Raw genomic sequence first — 12,610 nt, 5'->3', positions numbered from 1 at the left:
TATATCAAATGTGTCTTGAATTTTTGGAGGGGTTTTTGTGTTTTGTTTTGTTAAATCAGACTCATTCACCACATTACAAGTTAAAAGACAGGAGGCAGTATGTGGAATTCTTACACTAGATACGGTAGATTGTTCCAGACATAAACGCTCAGGAAGAAAAGTGAAAGATAGCCGGGCGGTGGTGGCGCACGCCTTTATCCCAGCACTCGGGAGGCAGAGGCAGGCGGATCTCTGTGAGTTCGAGGCCAGCCTGGGCTACAGAGCGAGATCTAGGAAAGGCGCAAAGCTACACAGAGAAACCCTGTCTCGAAAAACCAAAAAAAAAAAAAAAAAAAAAAAAAGAAAGAAAGAAAAGAAAAGAAAAGTGAAAGATGTTGAGAGCTCCAAAACCCACCTTACAACAAGCGAGGTCCCAGCATAAGCCATTTGAAGTGTGCAGTAAGTGGTCACACCCTGAAGAACAGGAAGAGGGTCATTCGTGTTCTGAACATTGTATTTGGTTTCTTTCCAGACGTCTGCGGAGCAGAATTGATGGTCGGGTAGCTTGATACTACTGAGGCCTTGGGGAGCAGGTGCCAGTATGGTGGAGTTCCTCACCGATGAGGTTCCACAGTTCTATAAACCAATAGTAGTGGTGATCCACCAGGACTGGGGAGAGCAGCAGAGAGGAATGAGGGCTGGAGTGAGATCACTGGATCAAATGGCCAGCTCTGGTTTCCCATGAAACCCTGCCTTGGGAGGGGACTGTTAGAGGAAGACTGCCAACATCAGCCTCGGCTCTCCACAGCCACAGGTGCTTCCACACGCATTCAGTCACACGGGCACACAAAATCATGGTGCACTGAAAGAATTCCAATTCAATGTATGCATTCACCTTTCTTTAAAAAGTCACACCATGGGGCTGGAGAGGTGGCTCAGAAGTTAAGAGCACTGGCTGCTCTTCCAGAGGACCTGGGTTCAGTATCCAGCACCCACATGGCAGCTCACAACTGTAACTCCGGTTCTAGGGGATCTGACACACACACACACACACACACACCAGGCAAAACACCAATGAACATAAAAATCGTTTTAAGAAAACTATTATACGAAGAGGTCGTACCATGGCTGGCACGAAATGAAAGCACTTTAAATGTGACTGTGTGGGCCAGTTGTTTCCTGTTGCCCGTCTTGGTATCTAAGGAGAGAATTGATCCATGGTACAGGAAAGTCTGGATGCCAAAGTCCCAAGAAAGTGATACTGTATTTGTATATAACTCATACACAGCTTCCCAAACACTCAGGTCGTCCAGGTCACTCAGAGCACCTAGCTCTGATCCTGCTTTGGTATCCACAGGGGTCCTGGAGCTAATTCCAAAAGATAGCTGTGGTCAGTGTAACAAACTTAAAAATCAGCCATCCTGCTAGAAACCCATGGAGAGACAGAAGTCTGGTTTTTCCTTGTTTTTTTCAGAAAACCTGGTTTTTTGAACTCCAAATGGTTCTACCTTGTTTTCCATAAAAATCAGTTACCTGATTTCTTTGTGTAGTAACCTATGGACTTTAAATCTACTACATGATTTATAGAAATAAGACTCGCTCTCTTTCTGCACTCTCTCCTTCCATATTCTCTTCCCTCCGTGTGGCAGGTGTCTCTGTCTCTGTCTCTCTCTCTCTCTCTCTCTCCCTCCCTCCCCCTCTCCCTCTCCCTCCCTTCTTCCTCCCCCAATAAAGCTCTAGAAAGGTTAAAAACAAAAAAGACTGAAGTGCAATGTCTTTAAGGATCCTTTTGTCAGCTGGCTCCATATACTAACGTGAAAGTACAGTCTGCAGACAGCACCTGGTCCTCGGCTGTCCCCTCATGTGACCTCTCATGAGTTTTTGACTTAGTTTTATCCTTTAGATTGGCTCTGGACTAACCCTTAGGAATCTTGGCACAGCACAGACATTTACACTTACACACCTCTCCTCAAACAGTGAGCGGTTAGTGGTGGGTTTTTGTTTGAACAGCTTGTACTGATGGTTGAATTTTTTTAAAAAAGGATATGGGATATGAACAAAAATATCACAAATCTATTACCTTGTAAGTTAATATACACTGTTTCTTAATGTAAAAAACTTGGAAATGGGAGCTGGGCAGTGGTGGCGAATGCCTTTCATCCCAGCACTCGGGAGGATCGCTTGAGTTTGAAGCCAACCTGGTCTACAGCAAGAGATCCAGGACAGGCACCAAAACTACAGAAAGAAACGCTGTCTCAAAAAACAAAACAAAACAAAACAAAACAAAAAAACCCTTGGAAATGAGCACACAGAACAATTACCATGTGAAAGTTGCTAATGAGTGCATGATGGCAACTTTCTCTAGGGAAGATGAGTGACCTAATCTGTCTTCAGTGTCTAAAATTAGACTCTCTTACTTCCCAGATGGAGCAGCTACAGCAGCGCATGAACGCTCCATATGTCCCACAGTGTGAGTCTCTACAAAAAGATTTTCTAAATCTTGTGAGTCGTTTAATCAAAAATACCTACTTCCCTGGTGTTATTTAAGACTAGAAGAGACGGTTTTCTGAGTATAGCTCCGTTTCTCTGAACATTCAATGCTTGGTTCAGGTCTGCTTTACCTGACACCACTACTCATCACTTCTCTCCCTGTGCCTAACAGTGGCTGTGTCCTAGGATGCTCTTTCAGCCACCTAAACGTCAACACTGGTGCTTTTGACATATCACCGAATACTTTGTTTTTGTTTTTGTTTCTCTCTGTAGTTTTGGTGCCTGTCCTGGATCTCTGTAGACCAGGCTGGCCTCAGACTGGCAGAGATCTGCCTGGCTTTGCCTCCCGAGTGCTGGGATTAAAGGCATTCGCCACCACCGCCCAGCTTCAGTCACCAAATACTTTTAATTCTTCCCAAACATCACACCTTTCTTACTGATGTCACTCTGATCCAGGTCCCTTCTCAGCTCCCAGGAAGTTGTTGCAGTGGTCCTTTAAATCATCAGGGATTCACAAACCCTGCCCTGTCTGATCCAACTACTACCAGATGACTTGTCCTAACTGCGGCTTGAACCATGTCTCTGCTCAGTGGCCTCCATCAGTCCCTAATCCACACTAATACATCTGCCTATATGGTCCCTAGAATGGAGTATGTGCGCAGAGTCAGCCACCACCTACCACTACCTCCTTGGCCATACCTTTTATGTATACTCTGCTGAACATGTCATGGCTGTCATGTAGATCGCTACATCTCAAACATCACCGCCCCAGCAAAGCCCTGCTTTTCTTCACGGCTGAACCTAAGTTCTCCCACAAGGAGGCTGCTTTTATTTATTACATATACAGTGTTCTGTCTGCCTGTATGCCAGAAGAGGGCACCAGATCTCGTCACAGATGGTTGTGAGTCACCATGTGGTTGCTGGGAATTGAACTCAGGACCTCTGGAAGAATAGCCAGTGCTCTTAACCTCTGAGCCATCTCTCCAACCCCTCACAGGAGGCTTCTTCATGGCAGCCTTTGCCCTCTGAACTCCACAGTCCCCATACTCATTTAACAATGGGACATGGTGCCTCTTCTCCCTTTTTAGGGCCCTTGTCCCTTGCCCTCCTCTCCCCAGGCAAGTATCTAGGGTAGGGAATCAGTGCAAGTTTGGGACCCCACAGCCCAGTCCTCATTGCTGTGGCGTTCTGTCTAAAATGGCCTGTGTAACTGTTGGGGAAACTTCATCTGCAGATTGGGAGGAGGGTGCGAAAGGTAGCAGGCGATAAAAAGGTCTGACTTTAAATCTCTAAGGCACCCAATTTTTTTGAAATATTTGTGGTATAATTCTTCCTGTTTGCTTTATGACTTTTCTTTTTGTATTAATGTGATCTTGTGGGTAGATGTTTTCGTCCTCCATCAGCTGATGCCTCCTGGGAAGAAACTGAGGGTATGAAAAATCGCATGGCAGGCCACTTAGAGTCTTACTGAATTTCACTTTCTACCCTTGCCTTCTTTTATACTGGTTTTTGCTCAGATTGAAACATTATTTTTCAGTAAAATTGATAATTCTCTAGTGGCTTTAAAACTTACCAAAATGTTTTAATCTTTGTAATCCTACAAATTGAAAACCTATATTTATAGTAGAATTTTCAGAAAAAGAAAAACTTCTTTGGCTCAGTAATAAATAGTAAAGTGGGCTCAAGAATAAAGGAACTTTCTTTTTAGTCAGTATGAGTATGATGTGTAGACAGAGTGTGCCACAGCACATGCGTGGACATCAGAGGACAACACTGGTCATGTCCCTTCTCTCCTCTATCTTTATGTGGGTCCCAGGGATCACATGGCAGGCACTTTACCCACTGTGCCTTCACCAGCCCCAGTGACTTCTTTGTGGGTCTGACCCTCCTGGACCCCTTCCCATCTGTGTTAACTGACCATGCCTGTAATAGAGCCCTGGGGATGCTCGCATCTGCAGGCTCCCATCCACGATCAGATGGACCAGTTACTTCCAAGTCAGGGCAGCGGCAGGACAGGAACAGATGTCTTAGTCAACCACTCCTCATGGCCAAAGGAAGAAGAGGGGGCGGGGACACAGACCCTACAGTCCCCTTCAGAGACTGTAACCTACATCTCACTAGGACAGGCCTCTAAAAGTTTTCACTGACTCCCTCCCATTAGCACTGTGGACTGGGGGTATTCTAGATCCCAGCTAGAATGTCATCCCTTTTTCCCAGGTGGCTTCCTCTGGAGAGTCCATCTGCAGCTGTCTCACTGAGCTCCCTGGAGTTCCCTCCACTTACCCCTCCTCCCTTCTCTTTGTTCTTCCACAGAGTACTGATGCTGTAGCTGGGTACTCAAAGCTTGTGCTCTCCTTGAAGGAGATTTTTTTCCACCTTTCCCCTTGTTTATAGTAAGTGATGCTGTAATTGTTTTTTGAATATTCCACACTATGTTGCTATGTTCCATGTATGTTCCCAGGCATGTTGGGAATGATGGCAGATAAGATGTCACCATCCTTGGGCTGGTGAGATGACTCAGTGGGTAAAGGCACTCCCTGCCTAAGGGCAGTCCCTGAAGGTATCATACAAGGAAGAGAACTGCTCAAAGAGAGGAGAATGAAAACGCAGTTGGGCCATGGTGGCACACGCCTTTAATCCCAGCACTCTGGAGGCATTGACAGGCAGATCTCTGTGAGTTCGAGGCCAGCCTTGTATACAGAGTGAGTTCCAGGACAGCCAGGGCTACACAGAGAAACCCTGTCTCTGAAAAACAAAAACAACAACAAAAAGAAAACAGTGCAGATTGACTTCATCAACATGGATCAGACTTCAGGGAGTTCAATGCCAGGCAGTTCATTGTCGGTGTATTTAAAACACAGTACAATTTGGGGAAAGGTTTCCAGGCAACAATCCAGTCCAATTCTAGATGCACAATAAAACTTAAGATGTAACTACATAGAAACTCCTTTACACCGTACATGGGACCATTAGGGTGGGTTCTGTAGCTCAAGGCCTAGAATCTCATGTGGTCTCTGACCGACAGCATAGAGCTCAGCAGGCCATGAAGTACATGTGACACCTCCCTTAAGGATCGGTAACAGTCTAGGGAGGGAAGAGCCTGGGATGATCATTCTAGGGGCTTAGGTGAGGTCTGCCTCCACAGATGCAAAAAGGTCACCGTGTCCTCCACTCTCAGCTTTCTGGATGGAATTTGGGTATTTGACATTGAGGAGACACCCCACGTGATTAACATTCCTGGTTCTCTTTGCGCTTCTCTGAGTACAAGGACCTCTTATGCCCCCAACAGCTGCCAAGCCTGACAGCCCGAGTTTGATCCCTGGAATCCACATGGTGGGAGGGGAGGGCTGACTCTCACAAGTTGCTCTCTGACCTACAGAGAGAGATTCAAAGATGCCCCCCCACTGCGGACCTAGATTCCTGGTCATGCCCTCACCATGCCACTGCAGCTGCTCAGCAGAGCCCTGGGGGGCAGCCTTGTCCCAGTCCATGCTGGTCTCATCTGTTTCCCTCAGCAGCAGTACTTCTTCACAGTTGTTAACATTAGTTACAAAACTTCATCACTCACACTGAAAAGTAACCCTCTGTGATAGTGTCAACTGCCAACTTGACAGTCTTAAATCCCCCAAAAGATGAGCCCTCTACCTTACAGAAGCATCTCAGTTTCAGGAGGTCCCATCTAGTAATTGTTGCTCTCAGTGTCTGTGCTACCAGTGTTATATTTTGGAAGTGGTCTCCTGTGCCAACGTATTGAAGGCTACTTCCCACTTTCTTTTCTACCAGATTCAGTGTAGCTGGATTTATGTTGAGGTCTATGAGCTACGTAGACTTGAGTTTTGTACAGGGCAATAGATGTGGATCTATTTGCAATCTTCTACATGCCACCATCCAGTTGTGCCAGCACCATTTGTTGAAGATGCTTTCTTTTTTCCATTGTATATTTTTTGCTTCTTTGTCAAAAATCAGGTGTTCATAGGTATGTGGAGTAATGTCAGGATCTTTGATTCAATTCCATTGATCCACATGTCTGTTTTTATACCAATACCAAGCTGCTTTTATTACTATAGCTCTATAGTAGAGCTTGAAGTCAGTGATGGTGATGCCTCTGGAAGGTCCTTTATTGTACAGGAATGTTTTAGCTACCCTGGATTTTCTGTTTTTCCATATGAAGTTGAGTATTGTTCTTTCAAGGTCTGTGAAGAATTGTGTTGGGATTTTGATGGGGATTGCATTGAATCTGTAGATTGCTTTTGGTAAGATTGCCATTTTTACTATGTTAATCCTACCTATCCATGAGCATGGGAGATCTTTCCATTTTCTGATATCTTCAATTTCTTTCTTCAAAGACTTAAAGTTCTTGTCATACAGGTCTTTCACTTGTTTGGTTAGAGTTACCCTAAGATATTTTTTTGTTATTTGTGGCTATTGTAAAAGGTGATGTTGTAAGGCAAATTGCTAAATGGTCTTATTAATAAAAAACACAGAGCCAGATATTGGGGTTAAAACTGAGAGATCAAAGGAATAGGACAAGCCCACAGCCAACCTCACCTTACTGACTCTTCAGCTTCCAAAGAGACCTACTTCCTGTATATCCATGCCTGTATGCCTTTCTGTCCGACCATCTCACTTCCTCTCTCCGCCCAGCTACATCACTTCCTGTCTGTCTGTACAGACCTCCAGACCTCTCTGGTTAGTACTGGGATTAAAGGCGTGTGCCACCATGCCAGGCTCTGTTCCCAGTGTGGCCTTGAACTCACAGAGATCTGGTTGGATCTCTGCTTCCTGAATGCTAGGATTAAAGGCATGTGCTACCACTGTCTGACCTCTGTGTTTAATATAGTGGCTGGCTTTTTCCTCTGATCCTCAGATAAGCTTTATTAGGGTGCACAACATATTGGAGGGACACAATATATCACCACATGATGTTTCCCTGATTTCTTTTTCAGTCTGTTTATCATTTGTATATAGAAGGACTATTGATTTTTTTTTTTTTTTTTAGTTAATCTTGTATCCTGCCACATTGCTGAAGGTGTTTATCAGCTGTAGGAGTTCCCTGGTAGAATTTTCGGAGTCACTTATGTATACTATCATATCATCTGCAGATAGCAAAATTTTGACTTCTTCTTTTCCATTTTGTATCCCCTTGATCTCCTTTTGTTGTCTTAGTTGCTCTACCTAGAACTTCAGGTACTATATTGAATGGATATGGAGAGAGTGGACAACCTTGTCTTGTTCCTGATTTTAGTGGGATCACTTTGAATTTCTCTCCTTTTAGTTTGATGTTGGCTGATGGCAGCCTACAGAATGAAAAAAGATCTTCACCAACCCTACATCTGACAGAGGACTGATCTCCAAAATATATGAAGAACTCAAGAAACTAGACATCAAAATACCAAATAATCCAATTAAAAAATGGGATACAGAGCCAGGCAGTGGTGACGCATGCCTTTAATCCCAGGACTCAGGAGGTAGAGCCTGGTGGATCTCTGTGAGTTCAAGGCCAGCCTGGTCTACAGAGGGAGCTCCAGGAAAGGCACAAAGCTACACAGAGAAACCCTGTCTCGAAAAACCAAAAAAAAAAAAAAAAAAAAAAAAAAAAAAAAAAAAAACCCTCAACATCCTTAGCCATCAGGGAAATGCAAATCAAAACAAATCTGAGATTACCACCTTACACCTGTAATGGCTAAGATCAAAAACATTGATGACAGCCTGTGCTAGAGAGGATATGGCGTAAGGGGAACACTCCTTCATTGCTGGTGGGAGTACAAACTTGTACAGCCACTTTGGAAATCAGTATGGTGGTTTCTTCTTGTATAGTATTAGAAGAACCAGCCTTAATACCATACATCCCAGGGGCTCAGGAGAGAAACTATGAACGGCAAGGACTATTTTCGGGAAAATAGAATCTCGGCACACCAAGCTCTTTAGTCCATTCACTTTAATTCATCATTCCGTCTCTAGTTTTACAGATATATACCCAAACAATCACAATCCTCCCCTCCACCCAGATCACATAAAGGCCGGTAAGAGTTTCCTCAGGCAGTGATTATCAGGCTTCCAGGGTCAAATGGGGTGATAAGAATCACATAAAGGGGCAGTATTTGTTAATTAACATTTGCAACCCAATGGGGAAGTTACCAATGAATTAACTAAAGGCTAAATTTGGGTAATATCTAAGAAAAGGGATCTTATGTGCGCAACTATAATCTTAAACATGATTGGTAGAAAATGTTAAGAGTCTATAAGTATTGGGCCCCACAAGGCCCAGGCATGAGGCCCAGTGTAACTTCCCAAGCCTAGCTTGAGTTTGGCGACCTATCCTGGGACATGACTTCTGAATGCCAGTGACTCAGCACTACCTGACTTACAATCGGCCTCTGCCTAGTAACTTCTGAGATGGCATCATCTCATTGGCCCGCTATCCTCACCCCATATCCCCCCCCATCACCCCAACCTATATAAGTTCACCCCTGATGCAATAAAGCGAGTTCCTTTGACAAGACTCCTGGCCTAATGTGTCTCTCTCTGGTGGACAGGGGAGGTCTGGGCCATCCGACACTCATCATCCTGCTCAGCCCCAGGGAGAGGCCAGCTGGACCGGTCCTGCCTCCTCCCTATCTGTCCGTCAGGAAATAAGTTGCTAGGTCAGTGGGTCAATGGGAGAAAATAAAACTGCCTTCTTTTTTCCTGTGGCTCCTATCTGTCCAAGCTATCTGCCATTTTTCTGCAGGGTAGGGGAAAGTGTGCTCAGTCGCTAGGCAACCTGTGTACAGCTAGATGCCTTTGGTGATAGTTAAAGGGAGATCTGGAACTAGAGGTAAGGTTTGGGAAGGGAGGAAGTAAGGCTTAATTGGCACATCTGCCAGGCCTTCTCAAACAAGTAATCTGGACACTAGGGTCTATTCTTATAGAGTACAGAGGTATCTCTGATAACGTACTTTCCTCCATCTGGGGATGGACCTGGCCAGATGCTGCCAATGATAATAATTACAGGGAGGCTTGAACTGGGAGTTCTGGCTGAGCATAGCTGTCAGTGCAGAAGGTTATCCAAATATTCCTAGAAGTAGTTAGGTGAGGAGTTAGAGGTCTATAAAGTTAGTATGGCTGTAAGAAGGGAGGGTCCGAGCTAAACTGTGTAAAGCTTATCATTGTTAGTCCTTGAAAGTGGCTAAGGGAGATATCTGATTCCAGAGGAAGCCTTTCCTGAGGCTGTTCTCCAAATACCTTGAATGTGTATGTCCAGAGAGTGATCAGTCCACACTATTAGCCTTTCTTAGGAAAAATCAATTGGGAAAGCTATGAAGGCACACATGATTTTCATAACAGAAGACAGCTGATATATAACAAGCCAAGTAACACCAAAAGCTCCTTGGAATTTGGCTTCCTCTGAAGGAATTCCTTGATCCCTTCAGGTAGTGACTTTGCCATAACCAGCTGAGTTCTTATGATAATATTCCTGTGGCCCACAGCAGTTTCTCAGAAAACTGGGACTCAGTCTACCTTATGATCCAGCAATACCACTCTTGGGCATATACCCAAGGGCTGCACATTCATACCACAAGGACATTTGCTTAACTATGTTCATAGCAGCATTATTTCATAATAGCCAGAACCTGGAAACAACCTAGATGCCCCTCAACTGAAGAATGGATACAGAAAATGTGGTACATTTACTATTACTCAGCTGTAAAAAACAATGACATCATGAAATTTGCAGGCAGATGGATAGAACTAGAAAAAAAAATCCTGAATAAGGTACCCCAGACCCAAAAAGACAAACATGGTTTGTCCTCACTCATAAGTGGATATTAGACATAAAGCAAAGGATAACCAGGCTACAATCCACAACCCCAGAGAAGCTAGGTAACAAGGAGGACCCAAAGAGAGACCTGCATGGATCCTCCTAGGAAGGGGAAATAGATAAGATCTCCTGAGTGAATTGGGAGCATGGTGGGGGACAAGATAAGGGGAAGTGACAAGAAAACATGAGGGAACGGGATGGTCAAGTTGGGGAGGGGCGGACAGGGAAAGCGAGGAAAGAGATATCTTGACAGGGAGCAATTATGGGGTTAGTGAGAAACCTGGTGCTAGGGAAATTCCCAGGAATCCACAGGGATCACCCCAGCTAAGACTCCAAGCAGTAGCAGAGAGGGTCCCTGAACTGGCCTTCGTCTGTAATCAGATCGACAACTACACTATTGTCATCACAGAACCTTCATCCAGTACCTGACGGAAGCAGATGCAGAGAGCCCCAGCTAAGCACTGGGTGGAGCTCCTGGAGTCCAGCTGAAGAGAGGGAGGAGGGATTAGAAGAGGAAAGGGGGTCAAGATCATGATGGGGAAACCCACAGGCACAGCTGACCCAAGCTAGTTGGAGCTCACTGACTCTGGACTGACAGCCGGGGAACCTGTATAGGACCGAACTAAGCCCTCTGAATGTGGGTGACAGTTGTGTGGCTTGGGCAGTTTGTGGGGCCACTGGCGAAGGGGCCAGGATTTATTCCTAGTGCGTGAACTGGCTTTTTGGAGCCCATTCCCTGTGGAGGGATACCTTGCTCAGCCTCCATACAGGTCTTAGTCCGGCCTCAACTTGATATGCCAGACTTTGTTGACTTACTCTCTCTGAGGAGTCCACTGGTGAGGGGTGAGGTGGGGTGTGAGAGGGAGGAGGGGAGGTAGGGGAACTGTGGTTGGTATATAAAATGGAAAAAGAAACTTTTGAATTAAAAGATGAGCCTCTAAAACTGTCTACAAAGTCCTTCAGTCAGTGGATGCCGAAGACCCGCCCACTCTACCATTTTCCTTGGCAGAGAGCATCCTGAACTGTCTGAGATGGAGAGGGTGCGCTCTCATCCCCTGCTCCTCGATGCCTTACTGAAGATGTGTGTGAGTGGCTGTCTCAGGCTCCTGCCTCTGCGACTCCCCTTCCAGCGGTGGACTGTAACTCTGAACTGTGAGCTGAACTGAACCCTTCCTCTTAGGTTGCTTTTGTCAGAGTATTCTTCTGTTTCGTCACGCTGGTGTTTATTAGTTTTGAGTGCACAGGCCACAGGCATTGGTGAAGGTCAGAGGACAGTTTGTGGGAGCTGGTTGTCTCCCAGCATGTGGGTCCTGGGGCTCAACCCCGGACTGTTAGACTTGCAGGCAGCAAAGGCCTTTAGCAGCTTGGCCATCTCCCTGGCTCTGGGCAGAGGATTTTGTCACAGTGACAGGGAAATCAGTGGGGAGACTTCACCCTTAGGGTTCTGTGATGAGCAGAGATGGAGCACTGGCAGTCCACATCTGTGATCTTAGCACTCAGGAGGCTGGGAGTTCAAGGCCAGCCTGGCCTACGGAGTGAGACTCTGTTCTAAAAAAAAGGAAAGAATGAAAGAAAGAAGAAAAGGCAAGCTTACACATGCAACCCAGCAGGCCTCGCCTAAATCCAGCTTCAGCGTCACACAAAAAAATACTTCAGAATGCTACAGCAGGGATGCAGAAATGGCTTAGTGGTGAAGAGCACAGGCCGCTCTTACAGAAGACCTGAGTCTGAGTCCCAGCTTTCCTGTCAACAAGCAGCTAGCTCACAACCACCCGGAACTCCACCTCCAGGGGGATCTGAGGCCTTTGAGAGCTTCTGCACTCGCATGCCCAGACCCTACGCATAATTAAAAATAAGAATATATATATATGTATATATATACACACACATATATATATATATATATTTAAAGCAAAAGGTTTTGTTCACAATTGCTGGCGTACTCAGCGTACGTGTGCACATGGCCGCAGCAGCCCATGCCCCACAAGTGACACCTGGAGTAGGAACATGTCTCCTTTGACAGCACACTTGCTGCCACAGGGACTCCATTCCTTACTTCCCAGACCCTCTTCTTGTGGGGGAGGGAGCAGGAGAGGAGGCCTTCTGCAGCATGTTTCCCACGTATCTTAACAAAACACCAGGCCCAGGGCACCGGTCGGCCTGGAACACTGGCTCTCACACTCTACTGTTTGGAGCGGGGGGGGGGGGGGGGGGGGGGCGGGAGTGGGGGGGACAAAACACACACACACACACACACACACACACACACACACACACACACACACACAGGTTGATGGCCCCATGTGCAGAGCTGTGGACCAAGTGGGTATGAAGAGGGCC

This window comes from Peromyscus eremicus, chromosome 12 (assembly GCF_949786415.1).
Source record: "Peromyscus eremicus chromosome 12, PerEre_H2_v1, whole genome shotgun sequence".
In the NCBI taxonomy this organism is placed as follows: domain Eukaryota; kingdom Metazoa; phylum Chordata; class Mammalia; order Rodentia; family Cricetidae; genus Peromyscus; species Peromyscus eremicus.
Note: the sequence above shows the minus strand (reverse complement) of the source record.